The 23,194-nt window shown below is 41.0% G+C and overlaps 1 protein-coding gene across 5 annotated transcripts in view; it reads right to left on the bottom strand.

Annotated features, from left to right (window-relative positions):
- The window catches only part of ST6GAL2 (ST6 beta-galactoside alpha-2,6-sialyltransferase 2), a 276,373-nt gene that overhangs the window by 225,889 nt on the left and 27,290 nt on the right, over positions 1-23,194 (bottom strand). The window contains exon 1 of one of the 5 annotated variants that reach the window (XM_030569543.1): positions 1,546-1,652. The exons of the other annotated variants lie outside the window; for them this stretch is intronic. The gene's annotated coding sequence lies outside the window, so the exon portion shown is untranslated. Of the gene's footprint in view, positions 1-1,545; positions 1,653-23,194 lie in introns of those variants that run through there. 5 annotated transcript variants of the gene reach the window in all.

Raw genomic sequence — 23,194 nt, 5'->3', positions numbered from 1 at the left:
ATTGAGAGATTGGTATTTTTCTTCTCAGAGCAAGCTCATGAACCTCATTTGGGGTAAGGTTATTCAAAGCCTGCAGAGATGTGCTTGTCATAATGGTACAATTAAATTATTAGAATACAGTAGCATCCAGCAGAACAGCACATCCTTTACCTGTCCTACAAGAACATCTAAGTCAGGGAAAATGAGATCACCTTTGGTGTGACGAGTGGGACACATCAGATCCAGGTTTTACTAATAGAGGCTTGAGGATACAACTGTAACTTAAAAATAATAAAACAAATATTTTGCAATTATTTACTTTTCCACAGAAAATATGCCTCAAAATGGACCAGTGAGTTTGTAGAGCTTCCTTGGTGTATGATAAATTACCTTCTCCTTGACGTGAATGACGTGTTAAAAATGAACAGAACCTAATTCTGCAATGTGATGTGTTGCATCCAGGCTTGTATTATGCACGTTATAAATCTGTGGATTAGATCCAATTATATTTTACAGGCCATTCCGTGAAGGTTAGGATTAAAGAATCTTGACAAAGTATTCAACCTGAAGACTGCAATTAACCATGCAGAGTCCAGACCAATTACACTGCTGTTTAAAACAAACAAAAAAACAAACAAATAAAACACAAAAACCAGATTTGTCATGGAAAGAATTTATGGCTATAAATTAATCCTGGCAACATATTTCTTAGAAGAAATCTCAATATGTGCCTGTAAAATTATAATAATACCCTCTTATAGAACCTTTATGTATTTTCATTCTCTGGTCCTGCAAATACCTGAGCTGTAAAGCAAAGCTTTCCTCCCTCCCGCTTACAACAATGGTGAGTCAGTATAGCTTGGCAATGTTCCACATTATTTGATAATAGATGTCACCTTGATACTTCACCAACAGCTCATCTGCAAATATGTTTGTCCTGAACTATAGTGCTCACATCAGTTTTAGGCCTTAGTTATAATTACATTGATAAATCTTTTACCAATCAGCAAATTGATTCTGTATAATGCTTTAATGCAGCTCTCAATGACATGTTACCATGCTCCACTAATATATGAACACTCGTAGTAGCAGATGAGGTCCCAGAACATGCAGTGCAACATATTATACAGTGCAACATATTATACTGGAATACATCAATTTAATTAAATTCTTCCTCTTTGAGCTGAGGACTAAGAGCCTTGTTCTGATGAGCTTTTCCAGTTGTGTCTTCTCAGGTCAGACTAGATGATCATAATGGTCCCTTCTAATCTTAAAATATAAATTCATCTAGTTTTCCTCTGATCTCCCTGGCCATCCTTTTAATTCCTCCTCTTCTTTCTCACTGTCATGGGCATCCCACAGGGCTCTGACGTGGCTCCCTCCTCTTCTTACTTTACTCCCTTTCCTCATCTACTTTCACATCTTCAGTTACTGTTGAGGATTCACAAATCTACCTGTCCCTTCCTCATCTGTCTGTCCATTCAATCCCAGCCTGTCTCTCTTAAGTCTCTTCTTATGTGTCTCCCCATCAGCTCCAGCTTTCCACAGCAAAACTGAACTCCTTACCTGTGTTCTCCACTCTGCCATTGTGTCACTCCTGTCATTATCGCCATTCTCCTTATCACTCAGGATCAGAATGGGGGTTGACCCTGGCCCCACAAAACCAGGCCATATTTACGGATTGTTCTTTCTACCTCCAAAACATTTCCAAAATTCAGCCACTCTTCTCTGTCCTTACAGCTAAACTCTTATCTATGACCATATAATCACCCCTCCTCCCTGCCTCCCCCGGCACCCGTGTTGCCCTCCTCCAGGCCAGGCAAACATTATGCATAGAAATGTACAACTGATTGTCTTGGAGAAATATAAACTACATTTTTAAAATGCTAACAAACATTAATCCGAGGCAATGCACTGTATGATAGAGAAAAAAGCACATGCAGCAAGAAAGGTGAAGTGAAGGAAGATGGAAGGAAAGAACTCAAATTAGGCTGATTTTATAATATTTCAATTGTTTTTTTGAATATGAGAGAAATGCACAGCACATACTCAAATTCATTGATTTTTAAGATTAGGAAAGACCATTAAGACTACTTAGTCTGATTCTAATACAGGCCATAGAACGGGGGTTGGCAACTTCTGGCACGCGGCTCGCCAGGGTAATCACCCTGGTGGGCTGGGCCAGTTTGTTTATCTGCCGCGTTGGCAGGTTTGGCTGATCGCGGCTCCCACTGGCTGTGGTTCGCCGTCCCAGGCCAATGGGGATGGCGGGAAGCCATGGCCAGCACATCCCTCGGCCTTGTAAGGGAACATACCCTCCCCCGCCCCCATCTTGTTAGATAAGCTTTACCATTGCTTTATAGTTAGATATATTTTGCAATTGTTTTATAGGCCTCTGTGTGGGCTGTGGAATTTGGCTGACAAACTATTAAATAAAAAGGCGGTTTGTTTGGTAGATTCCGGGGCCTGCATATCGGTTTATCAGCATACTCAAAGCCTTTTGGGAGGTTGCTGTCACTGGTCGGATACTGTACCAGGATCCTGATTGAAATGGTAGTCTGTCAGTCCCTGCTGCAGAGTCCTGCCATTGATATAAGCATCTGTGATTTTAACATGTGATCTGTCACTGGTCGGATACTGCACCAGGATCCTGATTGAAATAGTAGTCCATCAGTCCCTGCTGCAGAGCCCTGCCACTGTGTATAAGCATCTGTGATTTTAATATATAATATTATATGCTTTTAGCCTTATTGGTTTATAGGCCCATGCAAGCTAAATAAATGCAAAATAAAAGCCATGGTTTTAGTTCTCAAAGAAACTTGTTTATCTGCATACTGGGTGTGCACTGGTTGTGGAGAAACTAGATATGAGGAAAGTGGAGTATGGAACACTGACAAAAGAGGAACTAGGAGGGGTACAAGGGGTCACTTCCCCGTCCCCGGTTTGTTAGATATAGCCTTGCCATTATTTTATAGTTAGATAAGCTTTGTAATTGTTTTTACAGACCCTATGTGCGGACTTCAAGTTCTAACGAGCCAAGTGTTAAATAAAAACATTTTGTTTGTTGGAAACTGAGGACTGCGCATGAAATTATCAGCGTATTAAGCACTGGGGCATAAAGAAACTGGGGTGTGATGAAACTAGGTATAAAGAAAACGGGGTTTAAAATACTGACAAAAGAGGAACTGGGAGGAGGACAAGGGGTCCTTTAGAGGCCAGTTCAGTTGTAGGCAAACAGTAGTTTTGCTTGCATAAGGTAGATCACAAGGAGGGGTCACAAGATAACCAGCTCAACACTGCCCAAACACAGGATATCTGTTGAAATAGTTTGCTAATTTACAATATTCTATATGGTAATACTTTTGCAATATGTAATTGCAATCAAGGGGTCATAGAACAGTCAGCATAATTAACAATAACTGGAAATACCCCAAGCCAAACTTACAGTAAATAACCTGCTGATTTGCAGTATTAATTACCAAAAAAGGGCAAATAACTTGTGTAATCAATATGACATTTTGTGGTTTTAACCTTTATAAGCTTGGTGAAAATTGTGAAGAGCAGAGCAGCCTACCTCTTGCATGAGGTTACGCTGTCTCTCCCTGTATGCATACTTGTAATCTTGTTTTTATTAATAAAGGTGCCTCTGGCTGTCTGAACCAAAATCAACTGGGTGGTGGTCTTTTCCACAACAGCCTGGAGCAGTGAACCGTGGCCAGTGGGGGCCATGATCGGCCGAACCTGTGGAGCTGGCAGGTAAACAAACTGGCCCGACCACCCAGGGTGCTTACCTTGGTGAGCCACGTGCCAGAGGTTGCCGACTCCACCATAGAATTTCACCAATTGATTCATTTGTTTAGCCCATTAATGTGTAGTTGAACTACAGCATATCATTTAGAATGGCATTCAGTCTTGAGTCAAACGTGCCCTGTGATGCAGAATTTACTCCCTTGGTAATCTTTTGGAATGATTAATTACTCTATTACTTACCTAATTTCCATCTTGAAGTTTGCACACTTCAACTTCTACCCATTGGATCTTGTTATGCCTGGTATGCATGTGTGTACACATTGTTCCATTACACTGAGTCATGTTCTTGTTGTAACTTTACAGAAAATATTCACCTGATATTTCTTACATTTTCTAATGACACTAAAGGAAAAAGATGTGAAGAATTTGCTGCATCTGCCAGTTTTTAATCTGCTATTTGTGTATGCGAATTCAATGTTTCTCTTGTGCTCATTATTTTATGTTACTATAAAAATAGTTCACCAGCTTTCATGCAAAACAGCAAACATTCAGGCGGGGTGGAGATTATGCTCTCAGAATTCTCTACAAATTTACGGGATGATATTCTGGCCTCACTGAAGACAATGGCAAAACTCTCAGTTGGACCAGGATTTCACTCATTATCTTTTAAGTATGCCCCCAAATCATCTTGCCTTTTTAGTTTCCTGTATGCTAGCCTCCATGGGTCACATTCCACTATTCACACTGTTGTGCCTTTTGTTTTTTACACAAACATAGTATAAAGGAACCACACAGGTACAGTAGGGTCCCAATAACTTTGTTTACTAACTATAGCCAAACCTGCAAGGCCAGTTCTGGCAGGTTGCTAAGCAGAGAATACAAATAGTACCTCTAGAAGGCTCACAAATTATTTTAAGATCTACTACCCGAATCCTATCCACTACACACTCTCAGAAGCCTGGGCCACATCCTCAGCTGATATAAATTGGGTTAGCTTGACTGATGTAAACACTGAACTCAGTTTATATCAACTGAGTGTATAGGTAAGTTTTGGGAAAAAATAATAGGGGTATCTGCCTTCAAAATGTTTGAGAACCACTACTCCGGCACAGCCTATCAGGAAAGGATTGTAGATCTAACCAAGACTATATCCACTTCATGAGCATTTTCCTCTCATAGAATTTGTGTTGTGAAATTTCCAAAGTTCACATTTACAAACTCAAATCAGCATATGTCTATAGTTTGGACAGTCTTACCTTCAAAAGCTAGTCTGTCAGAAAAAATCTGTCCACTGCCTAGTTCAGCTATACCATTAATCACCAGCCAAACGAAGAATAAAAAAGATCTCAGAGCACAAAAGTATGCTTCCACTTGATGTGTTGACCAGTTTAGGCCCCCAGATTTGCCTGAAGCATTAAAGGAACCCAGCTGTGCATTGTTTGTATATAACCAACAGCTACCTCCTCATCACCTGGTTCAGTATTATAGGACATCAACATTTAGTGCCACTACTAGCTCAAACAAGAATTTGCTGGTTGTCACTAGTGGTTACCACATTGTTAGTACCCAAGAGGAGCGGGAGGAGAAGCAGGACAGGAATTTGAAATGAAAACTTATAGCATCACCAATACATGGCTCAGAATGCTGAAGACAAGTTGCACAAATTTTAAAATAGCGGCTTGATTTTCTGGAGCCCTTATTCTCATTCACAGTAGGGTGCCCCTTCCACCCACTCATCCGGCAGTGGAAAGGGACTTTAAAGTGGCTATATATGTAATTTATTATGGAGCCTGCATGCCATATATCAGCAGCATGCAAGGGCCATTCTCAGAGCTCTGACTGGCGGACAGAAAATCCCATTCCTTCTTCCTGCTATCAGCTCTCCTCTGATTGGAGGTAGAGGATGCCATTCCAGAAGGAGGCTCCAGGCCATGGCACATATTGCTGCCAGGACACAGCAAGCTGAGAAATGAGCTCAGGGCTGGAGGACAGGCCCAGAGAGTGGGCTGCCTCTAAAGCCACTAGGAGCTTGCCCTACCCTCAAGAGTCAGTCAAAGCCTAAAGGAAAAGAAGTGCCTTGATCTGAGAGTAAGGGACTGATGTTAGAGGGGCAGTTGGATTGTTTGTTTGCACAAAGGTGTTTGGGTGATTACTCAACAGGTGAATGCCTGTTTCTCAAAGGCCGAAAGAGGGTTCTCCACCCCAAGGAGAAAGGCAGATGAGTCCCCATCACCTTACACTCAATTTAAGGCCTTTTTACACTGCTGCCTGTCCTGAGGGTAATTGAGAATAAGATCCTTTATGGTAGCTCTGAGCACAGATCCATCTTAATCCCTATTCCAGATTACATGTAGAAAGTATAACTGTGATTCATGCACTGTGTCTTAATTAAGAATTAAATATATTTTAAGTAAAGTATCAAACAAAGGATTTTGATAGGAGAGTGTAGCGGGGACTTGCACAGTCTAGCTTCAGGACCTTCTCCTGCCTCAATTTCCTTTCTCAGATACTGTAGTAATTTACCAGTTTCCAGTGCTGTTAGGTCACTGGCCAAGTCACAAAATTCACTCCTTCCAGAGTTTAAATCAAACTCCATAAGAAAATACAAAAAAATTCTTGCCAAGTACAGCCCTCTTCTCAGGGTCTGTCCTGTTCCTGTCTCCAGCCTTTCTGCTGGGTTTAGCTTCCATCCCTCGTGCGCTCCAATCAGTCTCTTTTCCTCCTAGTTGATAGAGGTGGCTGTACCATCTCTGGCAGCATAGGGGAAGCTCCGTCCCCTACTATCATCTATCCTGGGTTCCTGGCTTTGGAGCCCTAAACAATTGAGCTTTCTGCCCTCATAGCACAAACTACCCCACTTTTCCTCCCAGGGCCTCTTGCTACAAAGTTAGTCCAGCCTCCTGCCTTTTAAAGGCAAACAGCTCACTCCTGATTTCACTCAGGCTACCCTCATATAACCAGCAGACCTGGTTCTGAGTCACATGCCTTTTGTACTCACCTGATTTTCACAAAGTGACTGCCGGGCAGGAAACATGTCAATCTTTAGTCTATAGCTTTGAAGCATTGCTTACATTTTCCCAAGGAACTTATCTCACATTGGATGAAAACTCTGAAATGTTTGTTTAGAACTAGAGAATAATTTACAGTGAACAACATACACAGTGAATTTAGCCTCTCTTTTTCCTGGTTGAATTTCTAGAAGCAGAGTACAATTTCCTCCCAGGAATACATTTTTCATATATACCTGACCAGTAAAAAAAAGTTTGTTTTTTTTGTTTTGTTTTTATGAGAGTCAGTACTCAAAATTCCTGCATGTTAATTATTTGACCAGTTATAAAGTACATGGAATTTTGTTCCCTATTGGAGGAGTAGAACTTTCGTAGAAGAAGGCCGTCTTGAAGAATACATGAGGGCAGAGATTCTCAAACTGGGGTCTGCAAGTCAATTGCATGCCACGGAACAGCTGTGGAGTGGGGCAGATCCCGCAGTTGAGCACCTCGCTGGGAGCTAGAGTCTGCTTTGCTGCAAGAGGAGCAGGAGCAGCCTGCCTGAGCCAGCGGGGCTGCATGCAGAATTCACCTCCTGCTTTCAGACTCCTCCTGTGCTTTTCTCTGCTGTTGTGTTATAGCCGGGGCCGCTGATAAAACTCCACGCTCAGCCCCAGGACCCGCCCCCACTGCACAGCTCTTCTGCAACATGCAGTTGATCAGCAGGGCTGGCCGCCATATTTATGTATCTCCGTCTAATCCTAATAATAACAAAATAAACAATAGTCTTTGTGGTGATTTATTAATAATAGATCTTTTCATGAACATCGGTAGGTTTGGAGGTCTGTGAAAATTTTTATATCACAATGGGGGCCCTCGGGATGCTAAACTTCTAGACCTGCTGCATTAGGGCTTTAAATGTCTCAGGGTTTGGTAGCTATTAAGCAGGATTAGAGAATTTTAGAACATTTTAAATCTTGTCATCTGGGGGGGCACAAAAAATTGTACAAAGTACCTAGGAAAAGCTAGGCTGCTGTAAGATTTATTGGCTAGGTGTAAACTAGTTTGCTTTAACCATATAATAAACACTATTCCTATAAACATCTGAAATACATAAAAGGTAGTTATGTAGTGTGATGGGCCTGTGCCAGAGAATAATGTTGCCAGTGGGCCAGTTGCCAAGGAAACTCACAGGGTACATCATTTAGAAGTTTTGCTAAAAGGAAGAAAAAAAATCAGATGGCCACTCCAGGGGCATCCTGTACTTGCAGTGGGAATGAAGTTCCGTGAGTGTTTGGTGAATGAACTGGAAATCTGAATGCTTTGCTAGCAGACCCAATTGTCCCACACAGGGGGAGCTTAGCAGATCAGGGTGCAAGTTTGCTGAAACTACAGAAAGGAGAAATCATCAATTCCCCAGACAGAGATTAAAAGGAACCTATTTTCTGCTTATAGACAGAGCCACGGAGCAATATACTCTTCCGCTCTTGTCCCTTTATTCTGGGTAAAAGGATTGGAATGGTGTAAAGGGGCTCTCAGTCCTGGATCTGGCCTGGTTAGAACTCCCCAGATGCAGGCTCCGCAGATGACTGTCATAGGCCGTCTTTCTGGGGACTCCCTCAGACCCTGGCAAAAGGTTCATACTGGGGCTTGGAGGTGAAAGGTCTGGCTACAGAGACTCTGGGAAGTGTTGCAACCTGTCAGACAACCTGAGGAGGCTGCCATAATTTCCATGGGCCCCTGGGGCTGTCAGTGTTATGCTGGAGGCCACTGTGGTCCTCAGGGCAGCCCAGGATTGGGAGAGTGCAAAAGTAGCTTAAATCCTCATTAGCCCCTATCCTCCTGGGCTGTAAGTTCTGTGCTGCATCTCTTGAAGACACAGCACAGAATCTCTCCCATGGCAATCATCATTCACAAGTTATCGTTATGTTTAGTTTCTTGTTCTTGTGTACACTTAAAGTGCTATCTCGTTAATCATTTTATTATTGTTATCCTTTCAACCCTGGTTTAATTTTCCTTTTCTATTATTGTACATTCATATATCATCCATTATTAACCTTCCAGGGCCTGATCCTTTCCTGGATGCTGTTTTTATCCTGATAAAGCTCTGTTGAGTTCAGTGGAGTTACTCCTGATTTACGCAGGTTAAAATGGGAGAAGAACAAGACACACTATTTTTAAATCTGTAAATAAATATTATATTCCTGATAGTTTCTTCTACTATATGAAGGCTGATTTTCTTAAAAAAACCCAGAAGTTACATGCTACATTGGGGAACTGAGTCTACAGTAACCACCTCCAAAGCACTCTACTAAATCTCAGAAAATGGATCCAGGGAGATGGTGCTTAATACTGATATAATGAACACCTAAATAAAGGTTAATATGTTTAATTTAATAACAAAAGAGCTTAATTTATTTTTACCTTCTGTTGCCAAGATCCACTAAATTGCATTGTGCATCCAGCTATCTGATAAGGATCATTACTTGTCATAGTGCTATGAAACATTTGGAGACAAATTTTCAAACCCTGGCATCTGATTTGCACCATTAAACAATGTGTGTTGCATTTGTGTGTGCAAAATCCCACCGGCTGATTTGGTAGATGCATGTGCAAATTAGAATTGGCACCCAAGGGGACCTATTTACAAGTAATACTACCCATTTTGCATGCACAAATGTGAATATACAAATTCAACATCTGCAGAAATAAGTCAGCCACCAGATTTTGACAATGCACTCTCAGGATAACTGCACTTCCCCTATCTCAATTCCCCCTTTTAGTTGGATATGGTATTTTTCACTTCCTGTTTTAATCTGGTGCACTGTTAGACAGTTGCTGACTTGCATTCTGTAAGTGGCTGTGTTAATAGTTGTGGACAAAGCGATTCCTATATCTGTAAGTGGGGACAACCAGATAGTAAAAAAACTTGTGTTTAGGGTTTCATTAGACTAATGGCTGTGCATTGGGGGTTTCACCCTGATAAATACCCAGCCAGCTCCAGATTAACCCATCATTGGGCTCTAGGCATGATGGAGAGGCAGCTACCCCAAACTGGAGTGAATGGCTTTGCAACCTGGCTTATGGGGTCACAGCATGATTCAGGTTATGGCTCTGTCCATGAATTTGGGCCCTAGATTCTCAGTGCATTAATCTGACCCTTCATCCAACCCACTTGATGGATATATGCGGCCTACATGACATATGCAGATTCTCAGGCTCCCAGGTATCTGTTAAAAAAAGTTTAGTTCTCCTGATTTTGCAAACATAATGTTCCAAATTAAATAGAAAACAGTATTGTTAATCTGAAACAATGGCTCCAAGAAGCGTGAATCTCCCTCTCTCCATTCATCTCAGTGGACTGTTGACTCTAAAGCCTGATGAAGATATTTCAGATGTCAGCACTGCCTATTTTCATTGCTGATCATTTTAGTAGGTGGAATGGGACAGGAGTGAAGCTCAGGGGATTGCAAATGGGGAGTTGCTGCAGGGAAGGTAATGCAGGGAAGAAAGGACAAAAGACTCCTTGCAAAGTCAGGGAAGAAGGTGGGAAACAAAGAAAGGAGAATGGGGTGAATGAGAGGCAGAAATAGCAGTGGTCCTAAAGGGGAGAATATTTTCCCACAGCAATGGTGAGAAGTTGAACTAATAATAAAAAAAAAACACTAACAGCTAAAGGTTTAGATACTGCTTAAGAGCCTGATTCTCCCCTTGCTCTTTGTGCAAACATCCTATTGACATCGGTGAGATATCCGCAATGGTTTGAGGGTAGCACGGAGTCCTAAATGTATACCCTGGTACTCCGGCCATAGTTAAAACTGGACTCAGCTACAAAATGAATTTGACTTCCTGGCCCTGTATAAATGTGGGTTGATTAAGAAGTCTGAGTAGTATCAGATCATGTAGTAGATGTAAAGGAACAACTATCCTGCCCATTTCTGCTCACAGCATCCTACGGGCAGGGGTTTCAGGAAATGCTTTTCCATATTTCATTTTCTACCGTTCCACTCTTCTAATTGTGCCTTACAACGGCTCTTTTGCACCAGTGTCAGAGTTTCTACTGTGCATTCCATAAATCACTCCTAATAGGAAGGGATTACTATGTATATTCCAGCACTAATAAAGCTGCTTCAACCTCTGAACAACTGCTTGCTATTGCATGTTAAAAGCTATGCTGTTTTACCACAGTTCCCTCTGGGAAGAGGAAAAAGGGAGAGAGGTGGTTAATGGTTTCTAATTATCAAATTATAAAATCAAGTGCAAAAGTAATCCATATTCCTGTAGGTAAACAAGAAAACACTATTAGTTCATTCTAACATCTGGTACTTGAGGCAGGAACAGACTACTGTACCAGCCCTTTCTAGGTCTTATGGTCATTAAACCTGCCACAGAGACTGAGCACGGGGGTGGGAAGCTGGGCTGATGAAAGCAGGTCCTAAAATGTAACTTTTAAGGAAGAATGAAATTGGATGTATCCTAACTAGAGGACAGAGCTGTGCTCATTCAGGCTTGTTCCTGCCTACTGCCCTCATCTCCATTGATTCAGCATTAAGCACATGGGTGAGCTATTAGGGAGCATATTTTATCTTCCTTTAATTGGTCAATAGTCACTAACATACTGGTACTTGTTTTTTCACTGGCTTGGCTGGTTCATTAGCTAAAAGGCCTGGATAAAGGCGTAGTTAATGAAAGGGAGTTTGTTGTTTCACCAGCCATTGTAGTTAACTTCCAGATGTCTAAAGATCACATTACTGTGCCACAGTGAAGGCTGAAAGAACAGATGGGCACCTATCACTATGTGAGAAGCAACATTTGTCAGCGAATGCCAGGGGCTTAAGATGATTGGTTATATAAATATATATTTAAGGGGAATTTCCTCATCAGATGTAGCTTATTAGCTATAGCAGCGATCACAGCTCTTTGCTTATATGTAGTTCTGTCTGTAGGGGAGTTGGTGGCTTGTAGGATAATATTTCAATATTTCCATTTGGGAATAAAATAACTAGACATTATCTCCAAACAACGCTTTATTTAGAAAAAAGGTACAAATGCTTTGCCTTCCTGGTGTGCTTCGGTAAATGGACCACATCACGCTCTTGTCCTTTCTGCTGTCCGTCGGCTCTACTCATCCACAGTGACCTAACAGATCAACTCCCCCTAGCATCTTCAATCACCCATCATGCCATGATGGATCTTCTTTTGCCTTCCATTCTTCCCACTGCCCCACTTGCCCACAAACTTGTGGTTTTATCTAGACATCTTCACTCTCATCCTGGCTTTCAGGGCTTTTCTTCTTCTCACTTCATCTCCAACCTCTGTTTCTCTGAGGTCCTGTCCCCCATCCTTCCTCAGGCCCCCATAATTATACTTTTGTCTCTTCATGTTCTTCCTCACTCCAGCTAGCTCTTTCCACCCATCCTCTCTGACTTGACAAGCTTTAGCCCCTTCATAGCACATACGCTTTGTATATATCCTGAACAGATCCTAATCATCTGCTTTAACCTCTGCAGCAAAATCTTAATGGGATTATTAGCATGTTATTAAGTTACCCGTGAAAATGGGCTGTAGGCTTCTAAATCACTTAAGCACTTTTCAAAAAATTACTTTTGTGGTTGCTGCATGGCAGGAATCGGGCTTGCCTCCTACCTGGCCAGCATCATAGTCCTGAAGAGATCCTGGCTTTGGGGGTGACAGTCCTGCACTGTCCTCCTTGTGCTCATCTTCCAAGGAGTCTTGCTAGTTATCCTTGATGGGATGTGCATTGCAGAGAAGAGAGCAGGCAGTAGGAACATAATCTTCCTGAGCGTCAGAGACCAGGACGTGGGCAGTCAAAACTAGTGGCTGGAGCAGGAGTTGGAAGCCAGATGCCAGAGCCATGGGTCAGAAGTCAGGAATCAGAACTGGGGGTCAGAGCCAGGTTACCTGGAGTGAAGGAAGGCAAGAGCAGAGCATGGCTGGGCTGGGCCAGGAACAAACAGGTGCAGGAGCTATAACAGCTCTGCTTGCATACTTTAAATAACTGCTGAACTGCTGATGCTGGGTTTCAGAGCTGGTCTGCTGACCCTTCCCCCCAGTTAGGCAGTGTACACAATCCGGCAGTCTAATACAGGCCAGATGCACTCATTAGGTTGCCTGGAGACTGGCTTTGCTGCAGGCCATACTTCCAGACACTGGGTTGGGCCATAATGTAATTGTACAGAATCCTTTCCAGCTCCTCAAAAAATGGGCAGGTCATGTTTCCATTGCTGCGCTTTTTCCTGGCATGCCTGGTCTGAATGTAAGTCCTCCTGAATGTAAGCCATCTGTTTAGCAATGTCTACAAAAGGATCTTTATTCTGGTAGTTGGCCACAAGGGCTTTTTGCACCAATGCTTCTCATGGTGGTGAGATCTAGGGGCTCAGCCTGGCTTCAAGTAGCTGCTCAAGGCAGGTTGTGAGGCCGCTGCAGTAATATGGCCACAGTGCTGATATACTCAAATCCAGGAGCAAACAGACAAATGCTGGCCCCACACCAGTTTTTGAGTAGGAAAAGGGACATCCATCCAACTTGACACCAGAGCAGTGATAGGCACACAGGTAAACAGAAAAGTCACTAATGGTTGTCAGCAAACCAATGTGGGACAGCAGTCGGAGGACTGCCAAAGTAGTGCACAGAAGCATTATGTGCACACAAATGACAAAACTGACTCAATTTGCAGCAAGCTCAGTTCTGGTTGAAAAAGGAGTCCAGAGTGCCTGATAAATATGGAGTTAGTGCACAATAATGAATGTGTAATGTGCAGGCAAGTGTTTTCAAACAGGTCTAACTAGACCTAATCTGGTTTATCTCCCCACTATAGAAAATCCCTTTGTCTTTAAACCATATCATAAGTCCTTTTGTTTTAGTTTGTTGCCAGCAGGAGATTCTTCCAGGATGTGTTTAGCTTAAATGAAACCTTTCAAAATATAACTACCACTTGGTAGAGAACTCTTCCACTTCCATTCAAGGAAAGTATAAATCAAAGTTAACACGGAGACTAAATCATCTCAATTCAGCTTGTTGTGAAAATCAGGATGCAGATGACAGGTAGGAAACCAATAGCTTTTAGATGAAGGACTTCAGTTTACAGTGTTATTACCTGCCTCTGCTCTCTGCTGTAAACAGCAAATACTACATACTGCAGAAATATAAAACATTGACATTTTAAAAAATCCTCCGGAAAATTCTTAAATCTTGTCCTGGTGAGAATTAACCTAGCTGTTATTCTGGGTACCCGTGTAGTCAGAAGCGTTTCCTAGCAAGTCATTGCCCTGGTAATTATACACTCTCCCATTTTGTGAACAACTTACTGTTTTGAAAAGCAGGTCAGATCCCTGTAGAGAGTGATGGAAAGTAGTTTGAGGGCAAATGAAACATTAGCATACATTAGGATTCCTTTTTCTGTAGTTTCTGCTTTAATGCTTAACTAGTGGCTGGGGTTTTGTTCAAGTCTAGATTCAGGTAGGATCAGTTGAAATGGAAGTGGTAGGAAGCAGACTCAAAATTGAAACCTACAGATTTTCAGATTCATCAGGCTCCAGGTTTTCTAGTTTTAAATGTGAAAGGCGAAGGCAGATGGTGTAATTACACTGAGGAAAAAGCAACCCTTTTCATTTTGACCCTGTGAGCCTGGAAGGGGTGCAAGCTAATATTACTGTACATAGTATGTCTAACAAAAGTAATTATGTGTATGTCGGAAAACCTCTGGAAAACTATGTTAAAGTAGTGCTAAGGGCCTGCCTTCAACTCTGAAGAGCCATGAAATCCACAGCTGGACTAAACCTTTATCCCTAATGTGCTGTGTTGATTGAAGAACAGGCAGCAAATGCAAGATCAGTCATAATTTTTCAGAGGCCTGAAATTCCAATGCAAAATGGGATGAATTAAGAAAGGACATCTAAGTTTAACAGAATCTTCTTCCATTTGTGGCTTTAAGTAAATCCTTCATTGTTTTAACAGATTTTTTGCTAGTTTCCTTTTATTTCTTCTTTTTTGATAGTATTAAAAATAGAACAAAAATAAGTCATCTTGATATGGCACCGTTGATACCATTGCAGGGGTCCGTGGTTTCTTCAACCTAAATGTCAATGGTCCTATTAAGATTTGACTGGATTTTTTGTATCTTTGCTCATCATTTATTCAGAACATATGTGTCTGCTGTGAATTCCTACAGTGTTCGCAGAAGTCCAGATCAAGCAACAGGAATATTTAGAAGTGCGGCGGGTACTCAGCAACTGTTGAATTAGCTACATGTACTCTCCTGCCTTCTACCTACTGTACCTAGTTTGAAAAATATATATATATATATATATAATTTGCAGCATTTCCACTTCAAGGGGCAGATCCTCAGCACATAGAAATTGCATAGCTTCTTTTTTTACTGCAGTGGAGCTGGAATGATTTACACTAGCTAAAGATCTGACACCCTACCTTCCCCATATTTCTTTTCTGTTACTTTACTCCACTGTAGAGTTATTCCTCTGTCTGCCCAAGAGTCACTGCACTCGAATCTGTGCAGTGCTATCTATTATACTGCCTCTGAAAAGCATGGCATGATGCTGTGTATGAAGAATGCTGTAAACCTCACGGTATTACACAAACAAATGTTTATTAAAAATCATTTTGAAAAATAACTACTGCATATGAAAAGAAATTACATTATAAATCTCACTATCTCGGCTACTTTTTTCTCCAAAAGCACCCTAGAGCTACAGGTGTACTTTGCAGATAAATAGTTTTTCATGTTCACTTTTGAGCTACCATTTTTCTATTTAGGAAGAATTATGGGACAAATTCTATCAACATTTCTTTTCTGAACCCACCCGACCTACATGTGTGAAAAGTGATCTGCATCGAAAGTAGGACTGTCACATTGTGAGTGGAGAGGGACAGGATATGGGTATGGAGCAACCCCTGAACGTCACAGACATCTTCTTTGTCCCACTGCTAAAGATGTTAGGAGTAGGCCTTGTGCATTTGTCACAGTGTGGATCCTCCAGCCATTTCCCAATAGAGGGAAATTCAGGAGGTACATAGTCCCCTGCAGCCAAGAAGAGTCATTCTGGTAGCACTATGTGGCTGGGTGGGATTTTGAAAGATTCTTTTCCCAACTCACAAGGAAATCCCCAGTGCAGAGGCCAGTTGTGGTGGTGGTGCAGTGAGGAAAATATGTGTGATATATGTTTTATTTAATGTGTTTATGAATATTATCATTGTATGCTTATTAACAATTTGTACCAAAACCAAAATAAATTTATTTTTTTAAACCACACCCCAATCCCAGCATTTCTGACTGTAAGTTCTTGATTTTTTGTATTCCAGCAGCCTAAATAGGAGTCTTCCTATTTAAAGATGCGCCAAAGCTAATTACTCTTGCCTAATAACATTCCAGAGCAACATTTGTAAACTACTTGTAAACTAGGTCTTGAACTACTAAATATAAAAGGCCAAATCCTTTCTCCATTTCTGCTCAATCCTTCAAGTTGAACTCTCGTGTTTGTTTTGTCTGAGAAAGGAATGACTGAGTTACTCAATAAGGATGTCAAGATTTGTTCCAAAGCTTTTCAATGGGTTTGCTGACGTGTTCTTAACTAGAGCAAGGCACATTGTGCTGCTGTAATTATTCTTTTCTCATCTTCCGCACTTAAAGTATCAGTTGGCTAATGGATAACACATCTAACGGATATCACATCTCAGACCTGGCAAGCTTTCTCCTCTGATCACAGTGAGGTAGAGTTGTCTTCATGGCCACAGTGGTAAAACTATACTTCTCAGTTGGGGAAGGAACTTAAACGCAGCGCAAGGGCTCGTTTTTGCCCCTTTGAAGATATGCAAATACAGGTGTAACACAAGGGCTGGACCTAGAAGTGGTTTGGGTTGCTGTTCATGTGAACCAGCCAGCATGGGCACTGTCATGCTCAGACCCAGGTTGCCTGCCAGTCTTTGGGTTGCTTGTGATCCAAACAATTCAATACATCCCTGCCTTGGGGAGTCACAGTTATTTTGGGGGTAATGTCATTGAAAAGGCTTCTGCTCATACCTGCCTAGTACTCGCATACCGCTCTCGTAACATGGCTAGCCCGACAGCATAGTGCAGCACACTGATAAACAGCAGCATGCTTGTGCTGTACACCAGGTGATCACTTTCCATGCTGCCTTGCATACCTCTGTTCCTATGCAGTCTGAGCATCACCCCCGCCCTCCTCCCACACGTTGTAAATCATTATTTGCTAGCTGAGAGGAGAGGGCTCATTGACTTTAAACTACCCTGTCCCTCTTGCTATCTTTAGTCCTGTTATCTAGTCTCTTGCTCACACTATGTAGTAACTATCACCTGCTCTACTTCAAACTTTTCATCAATTGTTCTCTATAGCATGTCTTGAACCTCTTTAATTTTCCTCCCCTTCCTGTTCCTAACATTGTCTCTGATACACCAGGCCTGTTTCAATATCCCTGCCTCACTCTCTCGTCCATCCTTTCCCCCTTTCCGAGGACCTGTAAAATCAGGGACAGTTGGGGCCTGCCCCAAAGGCCATTGAAGTAAAGGGCTTCCTAGGAAAGTCATGGGAGCTCCTTCACAGGGGGGTTCAAAAAGAGGCTGGCTAGCCATTTGCCTTGAATGCTTTAGACCAGGGGTAGTCCAAAGATGGACTGCAGGCCAAATCTGGACCACAAGACACTTCTGAATGGACCCCGAAATATATTACTTACTGTCATTATTGTTATTTTTTAATCTTCTCTGGAGTCTGGACCTTGACTGGACCTTGACTAAGAAATTTGGACCTTGACAAAAAATAATTGACCGTTCCTGGTTTAGACACAACAAATCCTGCATCGTGGCAGGGAGTTAGACTAGATGACCCTTGCGATCCCTTCTACTCCATGGTTCTATGATTCTAAGTGGATGGAAGGACTCTGATTGAGTTCAATGGGCTTTGGATCAGCCCCTAACTCTCCTTGATTTTACCTTTACGGATCTTTTCCTATAGACTGTTTCATGTTTGAATGTCAAAACATTATTTCTTTTTAGGCAGCAGACATTAAAAAAAAACACCTGTTTGGTCTCATGAAAATATTCACTATTATCATCTTGCTGGATGGAGACATTTGGAAATAGTAGAGTAAAAAGCACTTTCTAGCCCTCAGATACTGCAAATGCAGACACACAGTCTTTTGCAGCACTTTTAGGGGACTCCTATTGGGCTTTATTCAAGGGCTACGTTACAGTCTTTGAGATGTGTGAGGTGCTCCCCGCTGGGCTGTTTTATGTTGGTGCCATGTACAGTTACATTCTAGCACAACAAACAGAAAAGCCAATTAAAAAAAATCAAAACCCATTTCTGAATCTCAGCTGAAGCTTCAAAGGTGCATTCAAGACTATTGTCTCCACCACTTTACTAATGTACTCAGCAGGAAACAGAAGCCTGTGACACCAGGTGGGGGACAGAGAAGGGTGTAGGAGTGGACGTCTCTCTGAAGTCTGCAGAAGCACTTCTTCAGCAAGTTTGTGAAGGTGGGGCTTTGAGGGTGATGAGGAGGAGTCATCAGAAGTAGCTATGCTGTGCATGTTGCTCCCTTGAGAGCCCAGTGGATATTCTCCCCGAACCTCCTTGGAGGACAGGATTGTACAGGGGAGCAGCCAATTCAATATTCAATTCTTGTGGAGCTGTGCTGAGATGTGAAAGGGTGGGAGACTAACCATCTTTCCATCAAAGCTGGCTGTCAGTGGCCATGTTGTTTGATTTATCCCCAGATCTCTTCTATTAATGGGATTTACAGGCCACACACACACTACCTTCTCGGGGGGAGGGGCGGAAAGGAAGTGATGAGAACAGGGATAGAGTCCCAAATCTTTCTAAGGGTATACTGTATTTTCCAGCTCAGGTAGACATGCTCACACTTTCTCTGGTCACGCTAGCATGCTAAAAATAGAAGTGTAGCCGATGTGAAAGGTACAAAAGAGAATGGAATGTATCCTAAGAAGGGACAGGCCTGCACCCTCTCCTGCCAAACAGAATTAGTATTAAGTAAATTCTGCAATGTCAACCTCAGCACAGAAGTCAATGGGAGTTGTGTCATCTTATCTGAGGTCAGAATATTATCCTATGTTAACTGAGTCCAATGTCTTAATTGTACAATAAGAGAAGGCTTTTTGCTTATCATAGCCCAGAACAATCAAATGTTATAATCTCTCAAATCACACCTCCAAAACCTTTTGATGTAAAGGGATAACTTTTCAAAGCTAACCTAAAATATTTGCACTTACAAAGCTCCAGGACACAAGTTTTTGCTGTGAGAACTGCTCAAACAAACTTTTGGATGCAGAAAATTGTATGTACAGGTAGAAAATGTTAGTGTGCATGGAGGTGGGTGGTGTAGAACCAGAGGGAAGTTAAGGTTATGTGAGATAAATAAGTATTTCCACTGTTTGTGATATGTTAATGTGTAACCTTAATTTTGCTTTTCCTGGATTTTAGACTTTTTAGCTGTAAGGTTTTAATAACTCCTCCCCCCACCCCAGTGTTGCTGATATCTAGTTACAACTTTAACTTTGGCTTCATAATCTATTTTTGTTTGAGAACATATGTAAGGTTATTTATTATGATATTTTTCACGAGAGGACCATGTTTGCCACAATTAAGTAAGTTTATGAAACAGCTTTAACTCAGAATTTTTTTGCTTCAGGAGGAAGAGAGGATACAGATACATTACAATATTCTTACATTATTTTGAATGCATTCCTTATGATTTGTTATAGGGAGAATCTTTCAGGATATGCAGAATTTAGCTCACTCCACCCAATAGTTGATAATATTCAGTGTTCATCTGTAAAAAAGACTCATCTCTTTCAGGTTTTCTATATTTTCAACTAAATTATTCCATGTTTCACATGGTGACTCTCAAGTTTGCTCCTAGCTCTATTAAATTCCTATATATATATGTTTTATGAACACTGTAAAGATCATGTTGAGTCTAACTTCTTCAGTGACAGGGGTCATGAAATATTGAAAGGTTTAACCACATCTGTGAGATAAATAAGTATTTCTCCCAAAGGCCCCAAAGCTGGCATGTTCATATACAGCTCCAACTCCTCGTTCGTGTTGACACACTATTTCCTGCTGTTTGGAATTAATTTATGAAATAGCAGAACCAGAATATTAGGGCACTTCAACCTTTCCAGATGTTTTGTCATTACAGTAGTTGTTAACGGGAAAGAGAACAAATGAAAATTAAAAATGTAATATTCTTAAACACACAAAAGCTATTTTTCGTTAAAGTCAATGGACTGGTAGAATCTCCTCTTGTGTTGTTGGTTTTTTTTCTAGTCAAGTTTGCAGCAGAATATCAATGAGGCTTGTTGAAATGGAAACTTTTCACTGTGCATAATTAGAGTAAATGAAACGTGCATCCATTCTCAATGTGCTTCTTTTACTTCTGTAAACTTTAATTTCTCAAATAAAGGATGCAGAAAAAAATGGGGTAAATGTCAATTTGACTGAAAAGGAATTGGAATTCTAGCCCAAGTGGTGTAATAAGAATAGGGTTTGAATCTTTAACTAAGGGATGCAAACACTTCTTTTGTTCTGCCTTATTTATTTCTCAGTTGTGTTTCTGAAGGGCTCAGAGTACTAACTAGAATGAGACAGTGCAGGGCCGGCAAGGACGGCATATTTCTGACAGGGTAGCCTGATTGAAAATCTATTGTTATGCCATGAATTTTCTAAGCACAGAGGGTCATTAATACAATTACAGTAGAACCTCAGAATTACAAACACCTTGGGAATGGAGATTGTTTGTAACTCTGAACCATTCATAACTCTGAGCAAAATGTTATGGTGATTCTTCAAAAGTTTACAACTGAACATTGACTTATACAGCTTTGAAACTTTACTATGCAGAAGAAAAATGCTGCTTTCCCTTTATTTTGTTAGTAATTTACGTTTAACACAGTATTGCACTGTATTTGTTTTTGTTTGGTTGGGTTTGTTGTTTTTTTTTTTGTCTCTACTGCTCCCTGGTTGTGTACTTCCGGTTCCAAATGAGGTGTGTGGTTGACTGGTCAGATAGTAACTCTGGTGTTCGTAACTCTGAGGTTCTACTGTAATGCTAAATTGTGTTCTGCCATGGCCTTTCTGAGTTGGGGAAACATGTCCAGGAGGGATTAGATGAGGATTACCAAAATTACTTCCACTTGTCACCTCTATCAAATTTGAAAAGCGACCTCCAAATGTTGACCACCCTCCATCACCAGTCATATTTTAATTGATAGTCCAGTTTTCCAAATCAGTCTAAGTCATATGTGGCAACTTTCAGGTATGGAATTGTTGTGACTAACACTATGAACTGGTGAACAATTGAATTAAAAAAGAATGAAGAGAATTATTTTATTATGTCTATTATAGTAATGCCTATATCTGAGCCCTGCTCTGCTACATGCTGGATACACCGTCCCTGTCCCAAAGAGCCTACAATTTGAATAGGCAAAACAGACCAAGAGTGGGGGAAAGAAATAGTGTTTTTATTCCTGTTTTGCAAATGGTAAAATCGGGCACAGAGATATTGAGAAACTTGTCTAAGGACTCACAGGAAGTCTGTGGAAAAATCAGGAGTTGAACCATAAGTTCCAGCTTTACCTCAAGGCCATCCTTCTTCCCTTAGGTTAAACTCACTTGTACAAAAATTTGGAGCAGAAGCAATTTTCCAACACAAATATCAATTTCTGCTGAATTAAACTATTCCCACAGAAGTGTTTTTTGTTTGTTTGTTTTGTTTGTTTTTTGTTTTGTTTTTTTACAGCAGCTTACAGTAATCCCTTTGATGTGTCCAGAAGGATTGCCCTTCTGGTGTAGTTTCTAAGACACCATCAGGATCAACAGTGGAATGAGTACAACAGTTGTTATGAAAACATTATGATGCCTGATCATGACACAGTGCTTCCTGCAGCTAACAATAAACAAAAACGGGGAAAAGTTTATTTCCTAGGAGGCAGGTTTTCCTAGTTCATTGTTGTTGGATTTCTGTATTATACACGTCAAACACAAAGCCATAGATGATTCCCTGTTTAAGATTTTTTCAAGCCAGGTCACTCAGCTGAATCTGTTGTGAAACTTGAAATTTGACAAGCTTTAAGCAACTAGTCATTGTTATTTAGTTGTGGTTCAGTATCACCCAGAGGCCATAAAGGATGTCAGGGCCCCATAGGACAAGGCACTGAATAAACACACAAACCAAAGAGCTTGTTGTGAAGGGTTTAAAATCTAAATAGACAAGTTAGGCAAAGGGTGGAAGGAGTATATTATTCCCATTTTATGGATGGAGAACTGAGGCACAGAAAGATGAAGTAACTTGCTCACTACTACCCAGGAAGTCTGTGGCTGAGCTCAGAACTGAACACAGCCCCTTCTCCACTCCCCCAGCTGCCTAACCCACAAAAGCTGCCTTCCTCTCCAGTTCAACAACAGAGGTTAATGAATATGGTGCCATTTTTGCTTTAAAGCAAACATTAATTTTGCTGTGTCCTTTCACAGGATGGAAAGTTGGTTCCCAGTATCTCTCTCCCCACTCCCTACTATTTCTATCTGCACAAAGAACAGCATTGGTTTTTAAATGAAAAACAGTCACCTTTGAAAGTGTGAAAAATGCTACTCTTGCACTCAATCTTTTCTTGAGAAAAAAACAGGTATAGTGTGAGGAGCTACATATGACAGTCAGAACTTGGAATGTGAAATGCATATTCTTATTAATTTGTGTCCATATTAACCTTGGTTTATCACAGAAAACAGATCAACTATTTTTAGATTGCATTCATTCTTTCATTTTGTCTGCCAAGCATCTCCAATCTGAAACTCACAGAAAAAGCAATCTGTTACGCTCAGACTTCTGCGTGATGAGAGGAACTAACAGGTTCCATGACAAACAAGTGTGCTTTCTCTATTTTATATTCACATTCCTCCAGTACATCTTTTTTCACCTTCATTTTCCTGAGCACTAAGCATGGTGGCTATACCATAGACAAAATAAATAAATAAATAAATAAATAAATAATGGAGCTGATTTATCCGTACTTTAGGGCAAGTCTTGTGCATTGTTTGTTATCATTCCTCTGTCAGCCTTTTTTGCCCTGCTGAACCTGTGCACATTTATCAGAGCAAGATGGTCATCTAGTTTTACAGGTTAGGACAGTGTAGTCAACATAAGACCAAAAAATAAAAAGCAAACACTGGAATAAAAATTCCAAAATACCAGGAGTAAAACTTAATTGGAGGAAGAAGATTCACTGCTAATGCAAACTTGGAGAGATGATTGCTATTTAAGTTCAGACTGTAAAGGGTCTCATCTGTGATTGGTGCATGGGAATTTATGCCAGCTACACACGTTAAGCTATTGCATGTTTTATTCTTTTATTCTTATTTCTTACAAGATTAGGAAATTACATACCTGTTTGGTTAGGGGGAAGAGAG

This window comes from Gopherus evgoodei, chromosome 1, assembly GCF_007399415.2.
Source record: "Gopherus evgoodei ecotype Sinaloan lineage chromosome 1, rGopEvg1_v1.p, whole genome shotgun sequence".
In the NCBI taxonomy this organism is placed as follows: Eukaryota; Metazoa; Chordata; order Testudines; family Testudinidae; genus Gopherus; species Gopherus evgoodei.
This window is presented reverse-complemented; position numbering and strand designations above follow the sequence as displayed.